This window comes from Sinocyclocheilus rhinocerous, unplaced genomic scaffold, assembly GCF_001515625.1.
Source record: "Sinocyclocheilus rhinocerous isolate Xijiao unplaced genomic scaffold, SAMN03320098_v1.1 scaffold2201, whole genome shotgun sequence".
Classification (NCBI taxonomy): domain Eukaryota; kingdom Metazoa; phylum Chordata; class Actinopteri; order Cypriniformes; family Cyprinidae; genus Sinocyclocheilus; species Sinocyclocheilus rhinocerous.
The window spans coordinates 22,058-41,289 of NW_015661877.1; the positions used below are offsets into that span (position 1 = coordinate 22,058).

The window sequence follows — 19,232 nt, forward strand, 5'->3', positions numbered from 1 at the left end:
ACAAGTCTTTAACTTGGAGTCCGAGTCAAGTCTGAAGTCTTTGTCGCTGGAGTCTGAGTCAAGTCTCGAGTCTTTGGCCACGAGTCCGAGTCGAGTCTCAAGTCGAGTCTCAAGTCATTTAATGGCTTGCTAAAAAAATCTTATCAGAATCCTATTGTATTGAAATCGTCCTATTTACGAAGCTGTTTTATAGGCTATAGACAAAATATATATTCTATGATCTGCTTTGTAAAAAAAAAAAAGGAAAAAAAAGAGGTGTTAAGATGTAAGTTTATTGTACATCCAACCTGTTATTTATAGGCTATGTTTTAATCCATTACCATGTTCAAAACCATTTTTCTGTAATGAAATTCTATAATAAGAGTCCGATCAACCATGGCACACAAGGAAATATGTGACACAGATATTACAAAACCATACAAATTAAGTATTTCTTTATTAGAAAAGTCAGGGGTATTCAATTAAAGTTCCAAGCCGCGGCCTCTATATTTTTTTCTATATACAGTATATAAATTTTTTTTTAAACATGTATTGCATTTTTAACAAAAACTAAAAATACTGTTTCTGTTCAGGGTTTTCCTCCTGCAAATCTATACTATTTTAATATTTTAGCCTAAATAAAAGCATTATCTAAAAACAAAGTAGCTACAATAATCAAAACATTCTCATCTTGAGCAGAAAAGAAAGATAACCAGCAATTTCAAAGTTTAAGTTCTATCCTAGCCATCTAACAACAGTTTTCCCAATTATAATTACATAATTATATGTTCTTAGCCTACAGATTAATAATGCTAAATGTAGATCAGAAACGTATTGTCACATCTGGTTTGAACAGTCAGCGTCAAAGGTTATAGATAGGTAAATAGATAGTATGAAAAATAACTATATTTGCAGCATTGTTGTTTTCTGCTGTGTTTTGTTGTTTCTGTTGTTGTTAAAATAACCTTGTCACCTGCAGCTCTAAACTTGACGCCGGCGCGCATCCGGAGAGAGAGAGAGCGAGAGAGAGAGAAAGTGCACGGAGCTGAAAGGGCTTGAATAAAGCGCGTTTGGCTTTTGATAAAAATACTAGAGGATATAGCGCTGAAAGATATTTACCACAAACGACCCTGAGCGCGTGATCTGCTCTGTTATTTTGAAGCGCTGTTCACTTATGGTGTCACGGCTCGCGGTCCAGATGGATGCCGGGGTGCGGATGTGGTCCGCCTTTTGAATATCAGTTATATAAGTATTTAAGGATAAAAGACTCGAGTTATTTTCCTCGAGCCGAGTCAAGTCTGGAGTCATTTCAGGTCGAGGCTGAGTCAAGTCTGAAGTCTAAAAAAATGCGACTCGAGTCCGAGTCACTAACTCGAGTGCCCATCTCTGGCGCTTGCAAGTTCACCACCTGATCCCTGAAAGGCATGGTGGGAACTTTGGGCACATAACCAGGCTGGGGTCTCAGGACAACGTGAGAGTTGGCCGGCCCGAATTCAAGGCACGAATCGTCGACCGAAAATTCCTGCAGATCCCCAAACCCCTTGACCGAAGCCAATGCAGTGAGGAGCACTGTCTTTAGTGACAGAAACTTAAGCTCTACTGACTGCAGAGGTTCGAAGGGCTCCTCCTTCAAAGCTGTCAGGACCGAGGGGAGATCCCAAGAGGGAACCAGGTGGGGGCGCGGAGGATTCAGCCTCCTGGCACCCCTAAGGAACCTGATGATCAAGTCGTGCTTCCCAACAGACTTGCCATCTACTGCATCGTGATGTGCGGCGATAGCGGCAACATACACTTTGAGGGTGGAGGGAGATGGCCTTCGCTCCAGCCCTTCTTGCAGAAAGGAGAGCACGACCGCGATCGGGCATCTACGGGGGTCTTCCTGCCGGGAAGGACACCAATCAACGAACAGGTTCCACTTCAGCACGTAGGCGTGCCTCGTAGAGGGTGCTCTAGCTGAAGTGATGGTGTTGACTACCGCTGGAGGTAGACCACCTAGAACCTCCGCGTCCCGTCCAGAGACCACACGTGGAGATTCCACAGGTCTGGGCGCGGGTGCCAGAGGGTGACCCCTCTCTGAGAAAGGAGATCAGTTCTAGGAACCAAGTCCGACTGGGCCAGTATGGCGCTACTAAGAGGACCTGCTCCTCATCCTCCCTGACCTTGCACAATGTCTGTGCGAGAAGGCTCACTGGGGGAAACGGAGTAGAACAGCTGGCAGTGGGACGTGTCCGGAGAGGCAAACAGCTCTACCTGAGCATCCCTGAAGCGTCTCCAGATCAGCTGAACTGTCTCGGGGTGGAGCCACCATTCTCCCGGAAGGGCGGGCTGACGTGAGAGCTCGTCGGCTGCACGATTGAGCTCGCCTGGGACGTGAGCGGTGCAAAGAAACCTCAGATGCTTCTGACTCCAAAGGAGTTGCGACATGCGACGGGAGCGTAGACCGCGCTGGTGGTTGATGTACACAACGGCCGCAGTATTGTCCATCCGGACCAGTACGTGCTTGTCGTGTAGCAGTGATTTGAAGCGGTGCAGAGCAAGCCATACTGCTAGCAACTCGAGGCAATTGATATGCCACTGCAGACGAGGCCCTGTCCAGGTGCTCGATGCTGCACGCCTGTTGCACATGGCACCCAAGCCTATGGCAGAGGCATCTGTTGAGACAACAACAAGCCTGGACACTTGCACTAGGGGAACTCCTGCCCAAAGAAAGGCAAGGTCCGACCACGGTCTGGCAGCAGGGCGGGGTGACTGAGACCCGGTGAGTGCCGCGTTGCCATGCCCATCTCGGGACTCGGTCGTGAAGCCAACGCTGAAGCGGTCTCATATGAAGCAATCCGAGCGGCGTGAAAGCAGCAGCGGATGCCATATGCTCCAGGAGCCTCTGAAACTGTTTCAGTGGAACCGCCCTCCTGCGCTGAAATGACTCCAGGCAGTTCAGCATCGACTGAGCGCGCTCTACTGAGAGGCGCACTTAGATTGACCGAGTCCAACTCCATACTGAGAAAAGGGTACCACGTCCCTGTGTTCGCACAACTGTGCTCGAGACTGGGCCAGTATGAGCCAGTCGTCGAGGTAGTTGAGAATGTGAATGCCTCTTTCCCTCAACGGAATGAGGGCTACCTCCACGACCTTGGTGAAGACACGAGGCTACAGGGACAGCCCGAAGGGAGGACCTTGTACTGATATGCTCGCCCCTCGAACGCGAAGAGGAGAAACAGCCTGTGTCGAGGGAGGATCGAAACATGAAAGTACGCTTCCTTCAGGTCGATCGCTGCAAACCAATTGTGCGGAACGAACGCATCGAAAAATATGTTTCTGTGTTAACATCCTAAACGCGAGCCTGTGAAGGGCCCGGCTCAGAACGCGCAGGTACAGGATTGGTCGTAACCCACCGCCTTTCTTGGGTACAATGGAGTAGGGGCTGTAAAATCCCGACTTCATATCGACTGGAGGGACCGGCTCTATCGTGTCCTTCGCCAGCAGGACTGAGATTTCCGCTCGCAAGACGGGAGCATCCTTGTTCGGCACAGAGGTGAACCGAATGCCCCTGAACTTGGGAGGATGCCCGGCGAACTGAATCGCATAGCCGAGTCTGATGGTTCTCGTGAGCCAGCGAGACGGTCTGGGGAGCGCTAGCCAGGCCCCCAGGAACCGACCCAGCGGGACTAGGGGAACCACCAAAGTACCCGTGTTCGGCACAGAGGTGAACCGAATGCCCCTGAACTTGGGAGGATGCCCGGCGAACTGAATCGCATAGCCGAGTCTGATGGTTCTCGTGAGCCAGCGAGACGGTCTGGGGAGCGCTAGCCAGGCCCCCAGGAACCGAACAAGCGGGACTAGGGGAACCACCAATGTACCCGCAGTGGGGCAGCGAGGTGGAGCGCAGGGACCTGACCCGGAAGGCACAGCGTCCCGGAGTGGGGTCTGAGTACGCGGTGCAACACTTACCTGGTTCCACGGTTGGGCAGGAGGTGCGTGAGAAGGCATAGCGTCCTCGAACCGGCCCTGCTGCCCGCTGGCGAATGAAGAGGGGGACGAGATTGTTGAGGCTGAGCCTCGCACACTGCCATCCTCGCCCTCTTGAGACCCGGAGAAATAGGAAACTGCTCTTTTATTGAATGTTTGGGTACCACCGGCTGGGGAGCCAGTGGTGGAACAAAACAAAAAGGGAACAAAAGATTCTCCCCCCGGCCCTCCTCTGGGGGAAGGAGTGGTGCGGTCACCATCTCCTGAAGAGCAGGATCCAGAGTCTCTGGGTCACCCGTCTCAGGAACGCTGCATGCTCTGGCACTTTGCGCTGCGCCGCTTTCCTGCTGCCAGCTCCACGCTGCAGCCGGTGTGTGAAGGCTGCTGCTGAGGCCGAGCTGGAGCGGAGGTGGAGGCAGCAGGAGGGTACCCTCGGCGACGAGCGGGCGGAGGGACTGCAGCCGACAGCGGGGTGATGTCAGCAGCGGGCCGCCGGTGCAGGATGTGTCTGATCGCCTCCGTCTGCTTCTGTGCGGTGGAAAACTGCTGGGCAAAGCTTTCCACCATGTTGCCGAAGAGGCCAGCCTGGGAGATCGGGGAGTCCAGGAAACGGTGTTTGTTGGCTTCCCTCATATTTGCCAGGTTCAGCCAAAGGTGGAGTTCTTGGACCACCAGGGTGGACATCATCTGACCGAGGGACCGCACCGTGACTTTCGTCGCCCGAAGGGCGAGGTCCGTTGCAGTGCGCAGTTCCTGCATTACCCCTGGGTCAGAACTGCCCTCGTGCAGCTGCTTTAACGCCTTATCCTGGTAGACTTGCAGGAGGGCCATGGCGTGCAGGGCGGAGGTGGCCTGTCCAGCAGCTCTGTAAGCATTGGCCGTTAGAGCAGATGAGAACTTACAAGCTCTGGACGGGAGGCGTGGATTACCCCGCCAGGCGGCGACGCTTTGCGGGCAGAGCTGCATCGCAATAGTGCGCTCGACTGGGGGGATCTCCACATACCCCTTAGCCACCCCGCCGTCGAGGGCAGTGAGGACGGAAGAAGCACTAGCTCTGATTCATGCAGAAAAAGGTGCCCTCCAAGATCTAGTAACTTCTTCATGTATTTCCGGGACGAAAGGAACCGGAGGTGGCTGCCGATGATCGGCCTGCGGCACCCCCAGGAACCAATCATCCAACCTCAAGCATTCGGGAGATGGAGGAGGTTTCCATTGCAACCCGACGCTCTCTGTGGCCCGGGAAAGCATATCAGTCAGCTCTGGATCTGACTCGGGCAACACCATACTTTCTGACGGAGGCAGCGCAGTCGAGTCTTCATCTCCAGAGCCTAGCTCGTCCCCCGATGCAGTGATCGACATCCTGTCATCTGCCGGAGGCCCGAATGAGATGCTAGACCCCGCCCTGTCTTGGGTCTCAGCCACCTCATTGCGGAACACCAGAGGGTGCAATGTGCTGGAGGAGTGAGGGGCCCGCGGAGACGCTCTCGACAGGGATGTCCTCAGATCACCCTGGCCACACGCTGAAGTAGTCCTCCGCTGCTGAGAGACAGAGGAACTAGAACGGGGCATGGGAAGGGGGACTCCTCCTCATTTGATGAAGAGGAGCCTCGACCACAACATCGCGATGGTCATGTCCCCGCAATGAGAACATGAGTCATCCACGAGCGCTGCTTCAGCGTGCTCAAAGACCAGGCACAAGATGCAGCGATCATGACCATCAGATGGAGCCAGGAAGCGACCACATCCAGAAACACACGAGTGGAAGGCCATCTTTAAAAAGACACCGCGTCACTCGTGGAGCTCTTTTAGATTCGCTCTTTTAGATAAAAAAGTGTTGAAGCGCCCAGGGGAGGTCGCAGCGCAACTGCAGTATGATGAGCTGCAGCATGCCGTCCAAGACACCACAGCAGCAGCACTGGACCAACAACCCCCGCTGACGCGCCGTGACACCAACACTGTCGAAGATTTTGCTGTCTGTAGACACTCTTGCTTGGTAACCACACCAGCTGAAAGGCTCGGATCCTCAGTGAAAAGCTGAATGTGCGACTGCACGCGCTCTCCTTATATACCCGCGCTGCGGGGCGGGGTGCGCGACGCAAAGATCGCACGCCAACACTTATTGGCTTGTTTTGTTATCACTCTAAGGTGATTGGTCTCTCTAGCGAGATCCCAGTTCGTCACGTCGAATGTGACTGACTGAAAGGGAAGGTTCTTTATAGTGGAAAAGGGTTCTTTGTATTTTTAAAATTTAGAATTCTTTGCACTAGGAAAATATGTTTTTTTTTTTTAAGAACTGTTCACTGAAAAATGGTTCTTCTATGGCATCACTGCGAAAACCCCATTTTGGGACCTTTATTTTTAAGAGTATAATCTGTGTTGTCCCACCTTCTGAAGGCCAGTGGTTTCGTCTTCAATCTCTTTGGGAAGGATGATCAACATACTGAGATTCTTCCCGACATACGGCAGCTCCAGTACCTGACTGTTCATCTCTGGGATTAAAGCCAGAGGAAACTCTGCCTTCTGATTCATCATCTTCACTGGTTTAGTTTGAGTCTTCCAAGCAGGAATGGAAACACGTTGAAACTCATATTTCATGAACGTTACTGCATAAACAAAATACTGTATATATAAATACTGGATCATAAAGGAAACAACAAGAGCATGAAATCTCACCTTGTTCAGCTTAAACTGTCCATCACTGGTGGCTTCTTTTGGGAATTTCTTCTCCCAGTTCCCCTTGAAGTAGATGGCGTTCACCAAGACCAGTCTCGTCATCGCATCGATGGATCCCTGTGGGAGCAAGTCCTTGATCTTTCCTATAATACAAATGTATGTTGTCCACTTTGAGCATTGGTTTGAACTTTGATATTTTTATTTAAAATGTGTTTATTTTATTTTTTTAAATAACTAGCTCAATAACTTAACTAGCTTTAATAACTGTGCTGCAAAAAACATTAAATAACTTTTATTTGTTAGAGTATAGAGTAACTTTAAAATTCATGCTGGTTTTCACCTTGTGTTTTTTTCTCCACCCATTTGTTGATGTCGACACGCGCAGCCTCTGATTTCTTCTTGAAGTCCACCTCTTCCAGTTTGGCTTCATAGTATCTTTTTGTGTCATTAAGGAATTTCTGTAACATAGCAAATCAATTGAGGTGCAGATGAAATTAGGGTCATTTCGTGTCAACTCAACCAGAAGTCCTCAGCTAAAATTGATTTTGATTTAGATCATTTTTTTTCCTGGTGAAAGAAATACAGAAATGAAGAATAATGCCAAAATATTAAATACCAAGTATATTTATTGAGTAATACACTTTTATATACAATTTTCACCTAAGATTTGGAGCCATGTTCTCTTTGGATACCAAGAGAAAAATGTGTTAAGAACCAAAATCTAAAAGGATATAATACTTCTTGAGCAGTGTTGGGTAAGTTACTCAAAAAAGGTAATAGATTTTGATCAAATTAATAAAGAATCAAATTACTGATTACTACTTGAAAATTGTAATTTGATTACATTACTGATTACTGCATGTAAAAAGTAAACAGATTACTAATTACTTTACTTTCAAGTTACTTCGAAAACATATCAAACCTAAAAAAAAATACACTTCAAAGTGAAAATTGTAGTTGTTTCAGTAATTTAATATTGACCGAAAAATATTACAAAGTTATGAAAACAGCAACTTGACTTAAATATTTAATCCATTTCTAAAACTTAACATTCTTAGTATAAACCTGCCTAAAATTGAAAATTGTATCTTTAAATGTGCCTATACAGTGTTTAATTAACAACATTGCTTGCTGAGTGTATGTATGCTAACTGTGTTTAACTGTGTGAGCATTAAAGACCTTAATAAATTGAAAACAGTTCTGATAACATTTGAAAACAGTATTGATGAACTGTACTGAACATACAGTGCATATTTGAATGCTAAAAATGAATCTTGCTTCTTTGTTTACGGAGGTGATGTGTTCTTCAGTTCACTCATGAGCTTGTTGAAGCTGGAATGAATTTGATCCTCTTTAACACGAGGCGCTGGAGTCGCGGCGCCGGGTTTGGGAGGATTGGTAAAGCTCAAGACCTACACAGAGTTGTATATATATATATATATATACATATATATATAATTTGAATTCTGAACAACTGGCCATAAAAAGCACACATGTGTGAGATCACCTTAAACATCTGCACCGCTGTGTTTCCTTTTGCTCCGAGCGACACCATGGCGAGAGCCGAGGAGATGCTGATCGGAGAGTAGAACACATTTTTTGATGTGTTTCCTCCGCTGATCTTCTTGAACAGGTTTAGAGAGAACTGTGTGTTTGCTGCAGATAAACGCTCCATTTTCACAAGCTGAGCAAGAAATAGCGGTTGTTTAATAACAGCAGATTTGAAGGTGGATGTATCTCGTTAGTTCTATGCACCTTTAACAAACAGAGTTCAGAAAAAGCATTACCTGGAATAATCAGAGGAAATGAAACAAGTATCCTGAGTGTATCTGAGATGAATGAATCAACAGTTATGGGTGTGATTCTAATAAATGATGCCTCGCCCTAAAATGACTAGCCTTTAATCCAAGTCCAGCCTTCCTGTAAATTCAGTTTTAAAATTCCCCTGTAATAATTAAAAAAAAAAATGTTTCTATTATTCATTGATAGGTTTATCCACATGTAACAGCATCAAACTTGAATTGATTGCTCTTTGCTCTTATTTATCCTAAATAAAAATCAAATAAAAGTATGTGTAGCAGAAGAAACAAACCTGGACTAAAGAAAGATTAATAACTGCATTACTCATAATTAGTCATTCTTAATCATAATGTCTGTAAAACCCAGCTGAAAGTAGGTGTCACTGTGCAATACTTAGGAATTTTAAGTGTTGTAAAATGATATAATTATATAATTATATAGTCATATAGCCTAATAATTATGTATTGTATATAACTATGCAAGTGAACTGAAATCAAACCTGATCTATCTATGCCTATTTTTGTACCAGAACTCAAGAGTCAGTGCTGTCAAATAAATGCATACAGACAATTTCACTCAATTATTTAATAGACTTTATTTATTAGAGGAACACATGCAGCCAGAATCATCAATTCATCATTACCATCTTCAAGGAGAACAGAAGCGTCCATAAAACAGAATGCTATTGGAGGGATTGTGTCGGATAAAGAAAAGGAAGGGATGGTCTGCAATAAACATCTGTGCAAATGAACGTATGACGACGACACCACCGGTGGCTGCAGCTGCTTCGGTTCCTTCCTCATTTACTTCAACAAAGGCTTTATGAATCACCTTCGACACCACCAGGTCGTTGTTAGGCGACATGCCTGAAAGATTCACCTTCTGCCAATCAAAAACATCCTCCATTCCCATGCTGCGCAGAAGACTCTTCATGTCATAAGTTTCCTCCATCTTGAATCTGGGCAAAAATGCTTGAACTTCCTGTTGACGCATCTTGCTGGGTTTGGTCCACTCCATGAGCTTCTCGTAGGTCAGTGCCTTTTCAAGCTGGATGAGACATAAAAATGGTATGAATATGAATACTAAGAACTCGACACATGTATTTGCCATAAACATATAATGAAACAACAATCCATATACACACTGTAAAAAATGACCGTGAATTTAACGTAAAAGACTGTAAAAATGTTACAGTAAAAACCTGTTAAATGGTTAATGGTAAATTCCCCTACTATATACGGTGAAAAAGCTATGTTTCTTCTTAGTTCTTTCTTATCAGTTCTGTATATTAGGGTGTTTTGTTACACCTAATGTTGTTAAATGAATGTTTATTGCATTATTTCAGTTTCATGTGTGTTTTATGGTGTTTAGTGTTCGTGTGAATGACACTGTGCACCTTCTATATATGTTATTATTTAAAAGCTGCTTGTGATGTGCTTGGGTTAATCACGTGAATTTCTCATCACCACCTGCATTTGGTGGTTATCAGTGTATTACAAAGGTACAAAACAGATTTCAGTACTTCAATAGGTTGGTATATTAACATTATATCAGTTAATGAAATTACGGTATTTAACTGTAAATTTAAGTTAAAACCGTAAAACCTAAAACGTTGCTACCGTATTTTTTAAGGTAAAATTCCGGCAACCACAGCTGCCGGATTTTTACCGTAAATTTTACGGAATTTTTTTTACAGTGCACTCTTAAAAATAAGGGTTCTTTGTTGGCGTTGATGGTTCAATGAAGAATGTGACGACCCTGAGTCTCCTGATCCTATTGGAGCAGAGAGTGGAAGATTTTGATTGGTTGTCAACCTGTTAATTGATCGTTAGTTTGAGTATTTAAGCGTGTTCTGAGTTATTTGGGGAGGCACTTCTGGTGGGATAGTTCTCTCAGGAGTGTCTCTTTCTGACTCTTTTCTTGTTTGTTTCTTTTGGCATTTCTTATATTATGTAGCTAAAGTTTTGTTGTTGTTATATTAATTTAATTATTTTCATTAATACCCCTAGACTATTTTTTGTCATTATTAATTGTTGTTGTAATAGTTTAATGTAATAAAACAATTTGCTTTGATTAGTCTTTGTTGTCTGATCCCTCTTTTATGTTGCAACCTTAAACGTGCGGGTCGTAACATAGAATTGGGCGCTCGTCTCGGATTGCTACATACCGTATTGACCCGAATATAAGACGATGTTTTTTTCTTGGAAATACATCTGAAAAAATGCAGTCGTCTTTCAGGGTCTAGATTTTGACATGTTAATAATACACCCACAACAATAGGTGGCGCCAAATACGCATAAAACGAGTGTGCCATGAAATACGTAATGTAATGCGTGTTGTAAAGATCGCGAGTACAAACAAAAGAAAAAAAACCTTACAGTTGCATGAGTCGTGACTGTCATGTTAGCCAGATGGGACCAAACTCCCTTTGTGATTTTAAAACGTAAGACAGTACCCAGATTTGAAGACTACAGTAAGATTTAACTTCTACTGTTAATAAGATTTTGGTAGGCTATTATTAGATGGATAGCCTAAATGTCATAATTCAGATGGGCTACCTGCTTTTTAAAAAATTTTTTAATGGTATATCAAAAAGTGTATATTTTTTAAATGTGATTGTTGGTACATTTTACCAGTTTTTACCATACTTTCAAAACAAAAATTAAAATAGGAAAAATATGCAATATGAAAATAATTGAAGACAAAATGTGTTTTACTGAGAAAAAACAAGATTTGTTTTTTAAAAAGCCTTTTTCCAAAAGGTACATCTGGAAAAAGGGGGGTCGTCTTATATTCGGGCCAATACGGTATATAAGAAATGCATAGTGTTTCAGTGTGTTTGCCTTTGTAAATGAGGAGACTTCAGGTAGTTAGAGTATCCTCAGCTGGGTTTCTAATCCTTCCATCGAGACACTATTTGTTATTTTAGTTTGTTATTTTGCCTTTATTATTTTTGAAGGTTATTCTGGGCGGAGGTTTTAAATCTCTGTTGGGGGTACGCTTCGGGCTTTTGGTTTGTAATGCCAAATGTCCTTGAGTTCAGCGTTTAAATGCTGCACGGAGTCTGGTACACCTTTGAAGAGCAGGTAGGTTTAGTTAGTTCTGTTTATAGCTAGGAACTGAAGTCTCTCATTTTCATTTAAAGTAACACTTTTGTTGTTTCTCCGCATCTGTGTTTGTGATATCTACCGAGTACGAAGATAATTTGAGGAATGACTTGTGGTAAGTATTTATTTATCTTATCTACGGTAGTGTTTTGACCCGGAGCGTGAATGTGACGATCCCTGGCTAAGTGGCTGATGGGATTTGTAGTTCCAACGCTCTAGGTTACCGCCATCTCACGCGCTAGTTTAGCGGCGTCTCACGTGTGCTTGTTTTGCTGTGTTTGCTCTGCTGCCTCTTCTAATAGAAATGTCATCGGTAATCTAGGATTTCTTCGCGTTTCCTTCGGAAATATTGTTGGAAAGATGTACGAAGGAAGAGCTGTCGCAGATTGCCGAGCGTTTTGGTGTGGAGGTAACGAGTAATGATAAGAAACTTAAAGAGACGCTGCTGAAAGTTGTGAAAGATGCGCTTGTCGAGCGGGGTGTTTTAGAGGTAAGAACTCCACCTGTTAACCCTGATACATCTTTAACCTCTCCTCTTTATGACCCTGAGCGTAATGTGAAGTTTAGTGAGATGTCTTTGCAGGAGAAAAAGTTATGTGTTGATGTGGAAAAATTTTGTGCTGAGCGTGACATTTGCGCGCTAAAAAAGAAAGAGTTAGAAAAGGATATTGAGTTTAGTGAAAGTGACGTGACATGTGGCCAAGTATGGCTACCCATACTCGGAATTAGTGCTCTGCATTTAACCCATCCTAAGTGCACACACACAGCAGTGAACACACACCCGGAGCAGTGGGCAGCCATTTATGCTGCGGCGCCCGGGGAGCAGTTGGGGGTTCGGTGCCTTGCTCAAGGGCACCTCAGTAGAAGGCCGTAGAGAAGTATTTCCAACAGTCCCTGAAATGGCCTAGAGAGTTCTGGACCCTGCTGCTGCAGTGTTTTTAGTAGGTAGAGCACAGGAGGTGTATTCAGCGCTGAACAAAGTGGTGACTATGAAATTGTAAAGTCTGAAATTTTGCATGCTTATGAATTGGCACCTGAGGCCTACCGCCAGAAATTCAGGAGTCATTATAAGTCTGAGAAGTGCACATATCTTGAGTTTGCTAGAGAGAAAGAAAATCTTTTTGACCGTTGGTGTTCATCCGTAAAAGTTGCAACAAAGGAACAGCTTAGAGAGCTCATTCTTCTGGAAGAGTTTAAAAATTGTGTTCCAAGTTCTGTTGCGATGTATCTAAATGAACACAAAGTGACTAAATTGTCCGATGCTGCTCTTATGGCAGATGAATTTGCTCTTACTCATCATGTGTCTGCTAGTCACTTAAATAATCTGACCAAATTTAAGCTGAGTGTCTCTGAGAAAAATAAAAAGATGGTTGTACGCCAGAATGCTGTGTCAAACACTTCTGCTGACAATAGTTTAGTCATACTGTCACAAATCAAGCTTCTGTGGCTCCCTCCGATCACCACCAGAGGGAACCGTCACCGGAGTACTAACTGTTCTTAAGGACTTCATTTCCCATAAATTTCAGACTGTGTTGCTCTCAAAAAGAAAAAGAAAGCTGTTAAACCTGTTGGTTTAATTTCTACATCGAATGTGAACTCTTCTCCAAGCAGGTTAAGTGCATGGAAATTACTGAGATGGAGAATGTTAAAAACAGTACTGATTTTGCACCATTTCTCACTGAAGGGGGTGTTTCTTTGCCTGACTCTGATGAAATTGTGCCTGTTCGCATCCTCCGAGATACTGGGGCGGGGCAATCATTTTTGTTGGAAGGACTTTTGCCTTTGTCTGAGCATAATGCCACTGGAACTCATGTGTTGGTCAGAGGGCTTGAAATGGGTTACATGGAAGTTCCTCTACACCGCATCCACCTTAATTCTAAACTTGTATCAGGCGATGTGGTGGTTGGAGTACGTGCTATGCTTCCTGTCCCTGGTGTCACGTTCATACTCTGCAATGATTTAGCCGGGGGAAATGTCTGGGAGAAGTCAGATGGTGGCATTCCACCTATCGTAGTTTCTGATGTAGAGAAACTGGATGGGTCTTCTGACTGTCTAAATTTATTCCCTGCATGTGCGATTAACTCGAGCGATGGCTAAGAAATGTGTGCCTGATGAACCTGAGAGCATTCTTGGTGACACCTTTATTGCTTCTGAAAATTCTTCTCCAACAGAACCTAGTACATGTACTAAAGTTGAAGACGTGACCACTGTGAAAGAGTCCCAGCCTGATGTTTACAACGTTGATAAGTTATTATGGATGACCATGTTAACACTTGTTCTTTGTCTCCATTTTATGGTGTGACCCGAGAGGAATTAATCAAAGCACAGCAGGCCGAGTGAGTATGTACGGTCCTGCCATACTTGTCAAATGACTGGAAAGCCAAATCAAAAAGTTCCATTGGCTCCTTTACAGCCTATCGCTGTGGTTACCACTCCTTTTGAACATTTGATTGTTGATTGCGTTGGACCTTTACCACGATCAAAGGCTGGGCATGCATATTTACTCGCTGTGATGTGTCAGTCTACACGTTATCCTGCAGCTTATCCTCTGAGATCAGTAACAACTAAGTCGATCTTAAAAGCTTTAACGAGTTTTATGTCTGTTTTTGACATTCCAAAAACCATTCAGTCTGATCAGGGTTCAAATTTTATGTCCAGACAGTTTTCTAAAGTCATGCAGTCACTCAAAGTTAAACACAATATCTCGGGTGCCTATCACCCTCAAAGCCAGGGAGGGCTGGAAAGATTCCACCAGACTCTTAAGTCACTTTTGAGATCGTATTGTGTGTCTATTGATGTTGTAACAACTACTGAGACTGTAGATCCAAGTGTTTCAGCAGCATCTGCAGAGATGGTTGACAGTTTGGAGGAGAAGAATGGTCCTTCTCGAGGTGTAGTGGAGGGGCGCCTCAACAATTCTGAAGTCCTCGGTAATCTAGTTTGTCATTTGTCTCATTTGTGTGAACCAGAGAAGACTGATATAATTACGTTGGTAAGTTCATTCCCCTCTCTCTTTTCTGACGTTCCTACCCAAACTCATGTCATTGAACATGACATTGATGTTGGCATGTCTCAACCTGTGAAACAACATCCATATCGAGTAAATCCTATAAAAAGGAAGTTGCTTCAGAAAGAGGTGGACTACTTACTTACTCATAATTTAGCAGAACCTAGTTTCAGTTCTTGGAGTTCTCCCTGCATTTTAGCGAGTAAACCTGATAATTCTTATAATTTTTGCACTGATTACAGGAAGCTTAACTCTTTGACAAAGCCTGACTGTTTCCCTTTGCCCAGAATTGACGACTGTGTAGACCGTGTGGGTTCTGCGCAGTTTGTCAGCAAATTCGATCTCCTGAAAGGTTATTGGCAAGTGTCACTAACATCTCGAGCTTAGGAATTATCTGGTTTTATTAAACCTGATAGTTTTTTACAGTACACATTTATGCCTTTTGGGGTTCAAACGCTCCCGCAACATTTCAACAGTTAGTAAATCGAGTGTTGTCTGGGTTGTCCGGATGTGACGCTTACCTGGATGATGTTGTTCTGTACAGTTCCACTTGGTCGGAACACCTCACACAAATTCGAGAGCTTTTTGAGCGGTTGTCCAAAGCTAACTTGACTATCAAACTTGCTAAATGTGAATTCGCTGTTCTTTTGCAAGAGGACTCCAATGGAATCGAACATCCGGTCAGTTACTTTTAGAAAAAATTAAATCGTCATCAGCAAGTGTATTCTACTGTGGAAAAAGAGGCCTTAGCCCTTGTTTTAGCCGTTCAACATTTCAAGGTCTATTTAAGCTCTGTTTGTGGTCCTATCGTTGTATATACCGACCATAATCCGTTGACTTTCTTAGATCGAATGCGCGGTAAAAATCAAAGACTTGAGGTGGAGCCTTATTCTGCAACCTTTCCACTTACAGATTAAACATATGCGTGGTAAGGATAACGTAATTGCTGATGCTCTCTCACAGGTGTAAGATATCCCATTGGTATTGGGTTACCTCTTCTGTATCACTCTTCTCTCTTTTCTTTTCTTTTTTTTTTCTACTTTTTCTCTCGCTTTTTCTCTCTTTGTCCTAGGGCCCAGGAATCCAAGAGTAGAATGGAGTGGAATTTATGGAGATGAGTATTAATGTGATTATATATTATGGTTTAGTATGTGTTATGGGTTTGTGCATTGTTTTGTTTTCTTTTGTCGGTTCTTAAGGGAACCTCCTTTTGGAGTGGGAGGTGTGACGACCCTGAGTCTCCTGATCCTATTAGGTAATGGACATTTCTTATATTATGTAGTTAAAGTTTTGCTGTTGTTATATTAATTGAATTATTTTCATTAATACCCCTAGATTATTGTGACAAGAGGGGCGGGGCCGAGAGCCGTGGGAACGGAGCGAGGCCGGTGGAGTAAATGCTAATGCGCGACACCTGCGCCACTCACCGGTCTCGAGTCCCACGGAGGAGCTCCGGAAGGATAAAAGGAGGAGTGACGACAGTGTTGGACGAGAGCGGACCAGACCTGGATTTTATTTTGTGTTTTGGTCCTGTTTGTGCGCGACAATCGTCCGCGAGGGGCTGTCGCGCTGTTTTGTGTTTATTTTATTATTAAAGTTTTGTTTAAATGTTCGCCGGTTCCCGCCTCCTTCTTCCCGTGACTACTGTGTTACATTTATTGTTTGTCATTATTAATTGTTGTTGTAATAGTTTAATGTAATAAAACAATTTGCTTTGATTAGACTTTGTTGTCTTATCCCTCTTTTATGTTGCAATCTTAAACGAGTGGGTCGTAACAAGAACCATTAGCATCTCTGGAACCTTTCCATTCCACAAAAGGTTCTTTAGATTATTAAAACGTTCTTCACACTAAGAAAGAATGGTTCTTTTAAGAACTGTTCATTTAAAGGTTCTTTGGGGAACCCAAGATGGACCTTCTATGGCTTTTCTGTGAAAACCCCCTTTTGGGAGCAGAATCTGTGTTGTCTCACCTTCTGAAGGCCAGTGGTTTCGTCTTCAATCTCGTTAGGAAGGATGATCAACATACTGAGATTCTTCCCGACATACGGCAGCTCCAGAACCTGACTGTCCATCTCTGGGATTAAAGCCAGAGGAAACTATGCCTTTTGTTGCATCATCTTCACTGGTTTAGTTTGATTCTGCAAAGCATCAATGGAAACAAGTCACAACTCATATTTCATAACTGTTACTGCATGAGCAACTTAAATGACTGTATTTCAAAAAGAAAATAAGAACATGAAATCTCACCTTGTTCAGCTTAAACTGTCCATCTCTGGTGGCTTCCTTTGGGAATTTCTTCTCCCAGTTCCCCTTGAAGTAGATGGCGTTCACCAAGACCAGTCTCGTCATTGCATCGATGGATCCCTGTGGGAGCAAGTCCTTGATCTTCCCTAAAATACAAATGTACATTGGTCACTTTGAGCATTTGTTTGAACTGGCCTGGTTGGATAATTTTATAATTGAGAATAGATTAATGCTGGTTTTCACCTTGTGTGTTTTTCTCCACCCATTTGTTGATGTTAAGTCGTGCAGCCTCTGATTTCATCTCGAAGTCCACCTCCTCCAGTCCCGCTTCATAGTATCTTTTTGCATCATTAAGGAATTTCTGTAACATAGCAAATCGATTGGAGTGCAAATGAAATTAGAGTTGAGGACATTTCCAGAACCTTGAATTATTTGCTTTGAGTCTTACCTCAACAAACTGGTAGGATTGCTCTCCGTAGAGGCGGTTGGCAAGACTCAACACATACGGCGCTCCTGGTTTCTTCAGTTCACTCATGAGCTTGTTGAAGCTGGAATGAATTTGCTCCTCAGTTTTTTGTCCAGGTGTGGGCTGAGCAGGAGATTTCTGTTTGCATCAATAATATCAAGTTCAATTAGATGAAATCAAAATCTACATGCACCACCTTGGCAAATACAGCTGTCATTGCAAGTCATGAAGTTAGTGTTTCATGCAAATACTTATACTAAACCTTGAGTTCAGCAGGTATCTCAAACTTCTGGGTTTGTTGCGTCATTGTTGGTTCATGTTGACCCTTGATGCCGCAGGGCTTCTGGGGCTTCTGGTCTTGTTGATGAGGTGCTGGAGTCGCGGCATCAGGCTTGGCAGGATTGTTAAATCCCAAAACCTACACAGCATTTTTGTAGTATTATTAATAAAGGCAACCTCACTATTCTGATAACTTAAACATCTATTGTGAATGCACTGCTCAAATATTTTAAAATAGTGCAGCAACCACCATCTTGATTTACTCCACACACGTTAGTATTATCCTGTTATTTATTAAATTGAAACGACACAGATTGAGCATTTAGTCATATCTGAAAACCAAACAGCCCAACCCAGAATGACCATCTTTTTCTGTGTCCTGCCCTTTAAGTGAAACTGCAACATGAGACCACGATGGTCTTGTCTGTACAAACACAAAGCTCATTATCCCAGGAAAAATCCCACATTAGTCACATCTCAGTGCAGGAATGTGGCAGCATTCCAAATGGAATTCAGAATTCCTTTAAATTCCAATTCCTGAATTTGAATTCCATTTGAATGAATGCAGAATTGGAACAAAAATAGATTATTAATAATACATTTTTGAAATTCCACTTCTCTCTGGTTGATTAAAGGAAAAACAACTGGCCATAAAAAATGCATAAGTGTGAGATCACCTTAAACATCTGCGCCGCTGTGTTTCCTTTTGCTCCGAGCGACACCATGGCGAGAGCTGAAGAGATGCTGATCGGAGAGTAGAACACATTTCCTGATGTGTTTCCTCCGCTGATCTTCTTGAAGAGGTTTAGAGAGAACTGTGTGTTTGCTGCAGTCAAAGGCTCCATTTTCACAAGCTGAGCAAGAAATAGCAATAGTTTAAATAACAGTATTATCTTCTTCATCACTGCACACAAATATCTGCTGGTTCTAATGAAATAACATATAGAAAAGTACCTCTAACGAACAGCGTTCAACAAAAGTTTTAACTAGAATAATCAGCAGTTTTCCCTTGTGTCTGAGGTGAATGAATCGTCTGTTATGGGTGTCTTTCTAATAAATGATGCCTCACCCTAAAATCCCGCCCAGGCTTTAATCCAAATCCAGCCCTCCTGTAAGACTGAAATTATAAACCCTGTAATTAAATTCATGTTTCTGTTATTGATAAGTTTATACACATCTGACACTGACAAAACCAACAAATTGAGTAATGTATAATACTACTGTAATCCTTCAGTACTCTCATTTAAATATTGCCTAAAGCTCAAGCTCACTGTTACAGCCAATGCCGTGTTCATTTTATCTGACTGGCTCTTTTTTCGCTAGATAACATAAAAAAACAGGCTAGTATTTTCACACTTTTTGTATAATCAGACACATTTCAGCTTGATTAGAAATGATGCACAATTAAATATTCTGTAAGTGATAATAAGTGATATTTACCTTGATCACATGTGAAGCTCTTCACTGACAATTAAAATAAGCAAACAAAAACATTACTGGCAAAATGTTGGTGGAAATGACTGTAAAAATGTATATAAATCATGTAAATCATAAATCATCAAAAATGTGTTTGCCTCTTTTTGTAAAACATTAGTTTATAGATGTAAACCTGTAAACTGGTCTCGCAAGTCTAGGTTTAGGACAAGAATAAAACAATAAAATCTATTACATTTTAAAATTAGTTAATTTAAAAAAATGATAATAATAATA

General features: G+C 43.0%; 2 pseudogenes; both read right to left on the reverse strand.

The window, feature by feature from the left end:
• The window catches only part of LOC107726714 (leukocyte elastase inhibitor B-like), a 14,286-nt pseudogene extending 5,993 nt beyond the window's left edge, over positions 1 to 8,293 (reverse strand).
• A 736-nt stretch (positions 8,294 to 9,029) lies between these two features.
• LOC107726715 (serpin B6-like) lies at positions 9,030 to 18,534 on the reverse strand (annotated as a pseudogene).
• Between the last annotated feature and the right edge of the window lie 698 nt (positions 18,535 to 19,232).